Genomic DNA, 8,502 nt, shown 5'->3' on the forward strand with positions numbered 1-8,502 from the left:
ACTCGAAAAATGTGTGGGACAGCACGCGTTGTCACCAATCACAGAATGAGAAGAACAGACTGTTCTCATGAAAGCAGACGTGAATGCGAACCTCAAAAGTAATGAAACACGGTGGTTGGAGAGCATTATCGACTCCATCCGCGAATGTTTTGCCTCTGCCTCCAAGTTTAGACAGGCACCATTCACAAAGAAATGAATTATAGCCGACAAATTTCGGATAATGTTATGTCAGCCACCTTATCGGGTCTCTTAAAATAAAGGTGACGCTAATTGCCGGAAAGTTCAAGACATACTTTAGGGCAACGTTATAAAGCGGTCAACGAGTCCCTGAGCGTCGCCGATGGAACACTACGGTAATGTGTTGTTTACAGATGCCTGAGCAGTCACCAAAAATACGTTTAGCCTCTACCGCGCATTCGCGGCACCCTGAACCGGCTGCGCCACGCCACATACTTCTCATCACAGGATATACGCAGTGGATATTGGCAAATATGGGTGCAATAACACGATCGGCAGAAGACCGCCTTTGTAGTACCGCTATGGTTTCTACAAATTGCTGGTGCCCACTTTCGGCCTGCGCTCGGCTGCTGCAACCTTCCAGTGGATGGTGTATTCCGTGCCTTGTGATCAGAAACAGCAGTCTAGCCTCGTGCACCTGGATGATGGGTTTTCTCCGACACGTTACAAAAGCACCTCAGGTGCATCTGCACTGTTTTCAAAGCAGTTCGTTGAGCCGGTCTTTCCTGCAACCCTGAAAAGTGCCACTTCGCTTTACAAGAGCTGAAGTTTCTGGCCACTTTTTGAGCGCCAAGGAGGTTAGCTCATACCCTGATATGACAGGCATTGTTTTATCGGGGTTTTGTACAGAACTTAACTTATCCCAGATATTTCAGCACGTAACCCGCCTCTCGATGGATGCAGAGCCGTTATTTTGGTACCAAGAGAAACAACTGGCCTTCGAAGACCACTGAAATCGTCTCCAAAGTCACAGGGGAACAGCGTTCACCTCGACACTTACACAGGAGGTTCTGCGACTGCGCGGCACACCTAATTGAGACACAGCTGCTTACCGCCCTCAAACGAATGGACTCACCGAATGGCTCAAACGGACGATCGCCGACATGATTTCCAAGTATGTCAACGTGGATCATCAGACACCTTCACATATCACGAAGCGATCCAAGAAACGACGCGCTTCACTCCATTGCGCTTAGAGCATGATCGCGAAGCCATCGCCATGCTGAACGCAATGCTGCATCGGGAGCTGCTTATGATGCGGGAGCTAACCAATTAGTCCCGCCGAGGCCGCCCGCCAACTAGCTCGGCAGCATACTCTGGCACCATCGAGCAAAAGACGCTCGTCGCTGTGTCCTCCCTCAGAAAGAGTTGATTTACCAGCCGGCGAACAAGTCTGGGTGTGCAGCGCAATCGGTCAGTGAGGGCGCTCTGGCAACTTCGCCGCCGATAGTTTGGCCCATGGAACGTGCTGCGCCTACTCAGCCAGGTAAACTATTCAGTTCTCCACTAAGGAACTGTTCGCTGCCCTCGACTATCCGAAGTTGGCCAGGTGGCCAGAAAGAGGCCGTACCATTCCCGCTAGCACCTCGCTCGAGTCTACACGTAACGCCAGGCACTTGCAGTATCCCTTCTTGATTTGCTTCCCGTTGATCGAACTATCTGTGCGGCGCCAACTCAGAGCCTTTCAGAGGGGATGGCGGGAGTAATGTAGCACTGCGAACTAGTCTAGGACGCCGTCAGGCGGCCGGAGTGTATTATATAGCACTTGCTAGCCTTGGACTTTCAAGTGGCTAGCTTACGCATCCCAGACGGACTCAGTATACAGTTTTAACTGTGCGTACGCAAGTGCTTGCGTACGCAAAGCGCTACGGGGCTGCGTGCGTTACGCCGTCCGCTCCGAAGTATAGTTTTAGCTGACCGAGCGGTAGCGTCCCTCACGCGCACGTAGCGCCATCTAGTGACCAGGCGTCAAACCACATCAACGCTCGGTTGAAGAAAATTTCATCCGTGATTACTGATAACTAGTGTGAGTGCATTGGGAGCCTTTTTTTGTTCCAAGAAGAAAAACTATGCACACCGAAGAAAATGTAGGAACTGGCTAAAAGCTAGAAAACAGCTTCGGCAGGTGTCGTTGCTACGAGGAACACACACTGCATTCTGTTGTGGCCTACGAGCTTGAAAATCGCCAAATTATCTGAAAAACAGGGGCTAGTTATCGCTTATACCACTAGGTGTGGGCAAGAGTAGGCGAAATAAAAGCGAACCACTACCATTTGAGCGAGCTATTGCGTCGGAGAATCCAGCGGCAACATGTATTTATTCCGAAGCGGGTGAGCAGGGCGCCGCCATCTTGTCAACGTTTGCGCACACAAGCCACGCAAGCGCCGCAACGCAAAGTCCTCTGGCTAGCGTGCGCACGCAAGACGCAAGGCTTGCGCTTGCGTTCTGCGCATGCGCACTACCGTCCCCGCAAACTCCTTGCGTACGCTAAGCCGTTGCGTACGAACAGCTAAAACTGTCTAGTAAGCCGTCCCTGTGCACATCAACCGTTTGTAGGTAACATTACAGGAAAATCGCAAGCACATCGTTAGACACTCATTGCAGACACCAGAGCTGGCCCTAAGTTTTATCGCATTTTCTTTTTAAACATTGTGGTAAACAAGGCACCCCAAGTTGCATATGCAGGATGGCTAGTTTTTCTACCACAATCTCCTCACCATCCTTCAACAGATCTCCTGTTGCCTGATCCTCACCACCTGCTTTCTCTGCTTGCACTGCCCTTTATAATCATTATCATCAGCCTGACTACGCCCACTGCAGGGCTAAAGACTCTCCGAGGTCTCTCTAATTAACCCTGTCCTCTGCCAGCTCCGGCCACCGTATACCCGCAAACTTCTTAATCTCATCCCCCACCTGACTTCTGCCGCCCCCAGTTACGCCTGCCTTCTCTTGGAATCAACTCCGCCACCCTTAAGGATCCCCGATTATCTTGCCGTCACATTACATGCCTTGACAAAACCCATGCTTTTTTCTTGTTTTCGACTTGGATGTCATGAACCCGCGTCTGTTCCCTCACCTCTTCTGCCCGCTTCCGGCGTCTTAACGTTACACCTATCATTTTTCTTTCCATGGCTTAAGCGAAACACTCTTCGTTAGCCTCCACGTTTCTGCCACATAGGTGAGTACCGGTAAGATACAGCTGTTGTATGCTTTTCTCTTTAAGGATATTAGTGAACTGCCATGCACGATATCAGAGAACCTGCCATATGCGCTCCACCCCATTCTTATTCCTCTAGTTATTTCCCTCTCATGATCTGGACGGGCAGCCACTACTTGCCCTAAGTAGACGCATTCTCTTACCACTTCCAGCCCCTCGCAGCCAATTGTGAACTTCAGTTCCCTGGCAAGATTGTGGAACAATACTTTGGTTTTCTGTATGTTAATTTTAAAACCTACCGTTCTGCTCTGCCTGACTAACTCATTGATCATACTTTGCAGCTCAAATCCTGAGTGACTTCTTAGAGGGGCAATGTCATCAGCGAATAGTAAATTACTTAGGTATTCTGCATTAACTCTTATCCACATCCCCAACTGTTGTCAATCACGGCCTCGGAACACATCCTGTAAACTTGCGGCGAATATCATCGGCAAGATCGTATCTGCCTGTCTAACACCCTTCCTTATTGGAACCTTATTGCTGACTTTACGAAGGACTATGGTAGCTGTACAGTCGTCATAGATATTTTACAGTATTTTCACATAAGCCTCTCCTGCACCCTGGTTCCGCAATGCCTGCATGAGTGCACAGGTTTCTACTGAATCAAATGCTTTCTCGTAATCAATGGATGCTATATATGGGGGTTGGTTACATTCTGCATATTTCTCTATCACCTGATTGATAGTGTGAATATGGTCTATTGTCGAGAATACCTGCATGATCATTGTTTTGATTGAAGTATAAGGCTGTGCTGATTATATCTGTGATTACCATAGTAAATACGTCGTAGGCAACGGACACTTAGCTGATTGGTATATAATTTTTCATGTCCTTGACGTCTCCTTTCTTGTGAATTAAAGTAATATTAGCGTTCTTCTGGTACGCTTGATGCCGATGAATGAACGAGAGATTATTACAACATCAAAGAGATCTATATGAATCATCACTCAGAAACTTGCTAGGGCAGTGTGGGAATTGTGAGAGTAAAAGAGAAGGCTCTAATGAACACGGCTCTAATGAACAATGCTCTCTTATGTTTTAAAGAACAACCATTCTGAAGAAATTCCCTAACCAGCTGACTCTCGAAATAATAGAAGCAGCCAAGATTTCAAGCCTGAAGATTGAATGCATTAGCACACTTTCCGTTTCCCTTCCAAACAAAGAGATCGCATTCCTGTCTGGTTTTACGTGATCTTAACCTGTTTTTTTTTCTGGTGGGTTTGCACGGTTGCATGTTCTTTTACATGTTTTTGCATCCCTTGGTTTCTCTACTTTTCAAATTTTAGCATTTTCATTTTTATATATCGTCATTTGCCATGGCGTTTCATCGCTACCCGTGTTAATTGTTGGCTCTCACACAAAGCAGATTTTGGGCTCGATCATCTTCACGCTTTTAGAACCTTTGTCAGTAAAGTTTCGAGACTTATTTATTTTCTTCTCTAGAAATGACACCCTAAAACAAATGTTTGCGCGTATGTGTAGCGCCATCTTTCCGTGCTAATCTGAGCTATTTACGTTAATTGCTGTGGCAGCCGTCAGACGGCACTACATGTAAAAAATACATTGAAACTAGTCATCGGCGCATTCTACTATGAGTGAATGTGGAGAAATAGACGTCCACCTCAAACAGCGTGTAAGCGTAAGTTTCTCTATGAAGCTTGGCAAGACAGCCACACAAACGTACTAGGTCCTTCGTGACGCTTACAGCAGCGAGACAGTATCGAACGCGCGAGTTTTAGTTTGGCACAAGAGGTTCGTTTCGGGGAGAACGTCGGTGGAAGACGACACATAGCACGGGCGCCCTTCAACCCCACGGAATTAAAACAACGTGGTTCGAATCAGGGAAATCGTACAAGACCGCACCATTACAGTCCGCATGCTATCAGATGCTCTCGACATTAGTAAGACAACATACCAGCAAATTCTCCGTGAGAACTTGGGAAAACGAAATCTGAATGCCACACTTGTGCCGCACTCCCTCACACAGGACCAGAAGGACATGCGGGCATCAGTGAGCGCCAATTTGCTCTCCGAGCCAGAAAAGGATGCTGCATTCATCGACAGCATCATTGCTGAAGAAGAAACATGGTGTTTTCAACACGATTTTCGAACAAAGAGGCAAAGCGCCGAATGGCGGTCCACAAGACCTCCGGCGTCGAGAAAGGTGCGGCGACAGAAGACCAAAACAAGACGATGGTGACAGTTTTTTTTTTGGTGCCAGAGCTGTCATACACCACGAGTTCGTCCTACAAGGGTAGACGGTGAATCAGGAGTTTTATATCTGCGTGCTCCAACACAAGCGTGTTGCACTGCGATGCCGTCGCCCTGACTTACGGGCATCTGGACAATGGAGCCTTCTCCACGATAACGCAGGGCCGCACGCTGCTGTCAGCGTGACAAAATTTCTCACCAAGCACAGCATTACTGTACTTACCCATCCGCCATACTCTCCCGACCTCTCCCCATGAGATTTTTTCCTGTTTCCAGGTGTGAAGGGAGCCCTAAAAGGTCACTGGATGGGGAGCGTGGAGTCCATTCAATACGCTACGACAAATGAGCACACAACCCTGCCAAAAGAATTGTTTTTAAACTGTTTCCAACATCTCAAGAAGCGTTGGAAGCTGTGTATAGACTGCAAGGGAGACTGTTTCGAAGGAGTGCTGCACAAATTATTTCAGTGTTAAACCTCTTTTTTTTAATGTACTCAGTCATGGAACTTTACGGACAAAGGTTGTATTTCACGCTTGGTTGTTGCTTTTACCGCTTTTAAAGAGATGATTTCTCTGTATTGATTGTTGTGCCTACTAATTTTTACGCAGAGAAGAGAGCAATTGAAATAGGTCTTTTCGCTGCTTGTCATAAAGTTTGTATTTATCCGGTCTTTGTTTTTATCTGGCTTGCAACTTGACACGTGCTCTGATTCTGGTTTTTTCCTGGCCGGTGGTTGCTTCATGGTGTACATGTAGTGGTTGGCGTCTTTCTTAAAGAAAGTTGCAGTGCAGCGCTCGTGTGTCTGTTTTCTCGGGCTTCTTCTCGTGTCTAGCATGCGCTTTTGAAATATCTCTTGCCTTTTCGCGCATACATGTTTATTCCCTTTTCCTGCTTTCTTCTTGACCGGATTTATTACCTTCTTTTACTAGGGCATGCTTAAATCTCTCAATGTGTGTGGCGTTAGAGGCTTGCATGCATTGGCGTTACTTAAAATCTTTCGTCTGCTGAAAGAGTTTATCTGTAGCCTGAGTATCACACCCTCTTCTTATACTTTAAATTCCATAATATATGTGAGATTATAGTGAGATCCCGACTTCCCATATAGCGCTTGCTATTTCGTCGAGCGCACAGCTGCGCTAAGTTCGCTAGATAAGCTTCTCGTCAAGCTTTTAATGGCGTCCTGATAGAGTGCAGAGTTTCTGAGAAGCCGCCGCTGCACAGGTAGTCATACCCCCGCTTTGGTGGATTGCTCAGTAGCAGCTGGGGACTTCGCCGAGCAGTATATGTTCCTCACGTGAGGGTTAACTGAGGCTCACGCGCAGCGTCACGGTGACGAACTCGCAAGTTCACGTGACTTCTCTCGACCAATCAGGAAATTTCAAGTACAATTTAAAACTTTGCGCCGCTATCTAATTCGTTACTTGTAATCACATGACCTTGATATTCTCCGGGAATTGATCAATCAAGAAATTTCATTACTGGAAAGCCGGAATGTTTTAGCGCGATAGCCTTACTCCTATCATGACCCCCTCCGGCAAGTTTCAGCGTATGGCCTGTCACTGGACAATTTGAGGGGAGGAGTGGAGAGGGTAGTCAAGTATGGTGCCGCGCGTGCCACAGAGAGCAGGAGGAGGGTAGTTGCCACACTGCGCATGCGCGCTTTGCTGTGGAGAACTGCGGCATATGTTACCTTCGTCACCGTCGCGGCGTTGCGGATAGGAGGAAAGGAGGCATCCCAGGTTTGCTGCATACTCCCTGCTTGACGTAACACATCTTGAGTGAGTGTAGCGGGAAGCGGGAAATCGTCTACCGGGACCGCGTGCGCTGGGTATGAAAGTGGGTCATTTATAGAATGCGGGTGCACTTTGATGCTTTAAACAGGACGCTGGTTGTGTTCGTAGCAACGCCCGGTCGCCCACAGTCAAACATTCAAAGCTTCTGGTCGGGCAAAGCGATAAAAGATTGAAATCAGCGCAGTCTCTAATATAACCGGAGCTATCGCTCGACATTAGGTTCAGCTGCATTGAACCCCTGTATGTTTTTTTTGTGGAGGCAGCCCAAATTTTGTAGCGCTTTAAAGGAGGTGATTTTCAATGCAGAGGGATGCCCACTTGTCTCATCTGCCGATGGTTTTCTCACGAAGAACGAATCCCGCTTAGCCAGCAAGCACGAGTACAGCGAGGACATCTGGCTAGACATAGTGGCGCCCTGTTATGATCGCCACGCCTGAGCCTACCGAGGAAGCCTAACACCAAGGAGCCAAAGCGGCATCCTGTGCTGACGACAAGACCAGTTCCGCAGCAGTCTGCATCTGTCCTCTGCTGAGCTTCTGGCGATGGCGTAGCAGCTCGGGGTTGCCCTGAGAGATCGCCTTGTGAGATACCAGCGGAACTGGAGAGGAAGCGTCCACAGGAGCCCCGCCAGCCGTGTCCACAGCCGCAGAGATTGGGTCACGCTGTTGGCGCTTCCCAATCTCCGCGGCTCCCAAATGGCTCGGCTGCGTGCCGTCCAATCCATCTTATTCGCCTGCGGACTCAACATATGAAGTCCGGCATGGCGCTTCGCGCTGTCTTCACACCGAGAGCTTGAAAGTAGCGCTGCCGACAGAGGGAACGGTTGGTTTGTTCTCTGTCTCGAGCAGTTGGCACCCGCCTCCTCTGAGTATACAGGGCTTTAGAAGGCATCGTTGTGGCAAGAGCGGAGCGAGTTTTTACGGGAGGCGCTGTATTAAATAAACGGTCGGCCGCGCTCGGTTCTGATGTGAGATACCGGAGAACAGGTAGCAGTCGTCTTCTCCCCGTCGCCGCATTGAGTGTGTTTGACTATTGCCACTGCAACAAAGCGGCCGTTTTGGCTGGTTTGAGTACATGGAGGAAGAAACTCGGATAAGGAAATTGCGGAGGTAAAACAAAAATCTACAAAAGGAACAAAATACGAGGCGCACCATTCAAACATGTACGTGGACACTGCTCACAAAGGTGGCCGCGAAAACGCTGCCAGAGCGGGACCGCCAGAGAAAGTGTTGCTGGCCAAAGGCACCGAGGCCGAGAAACCAT

The sequence above is a fragment of the Amblyomma americanum genome, chromosome 5, assembly GCF_052857255.1.
Source record: "Amblyomma americanum isolate KBUSLIRL-KWMA chromosome 5, ASM5285725v1, whole genome shotgun sequence".
Lineage (NCBI taxonomy): Eukaryota > Metazoa > Arthropoda > Arachnida > Ixodida > Ixodidae > Amblyomma > Amblyomma americanum.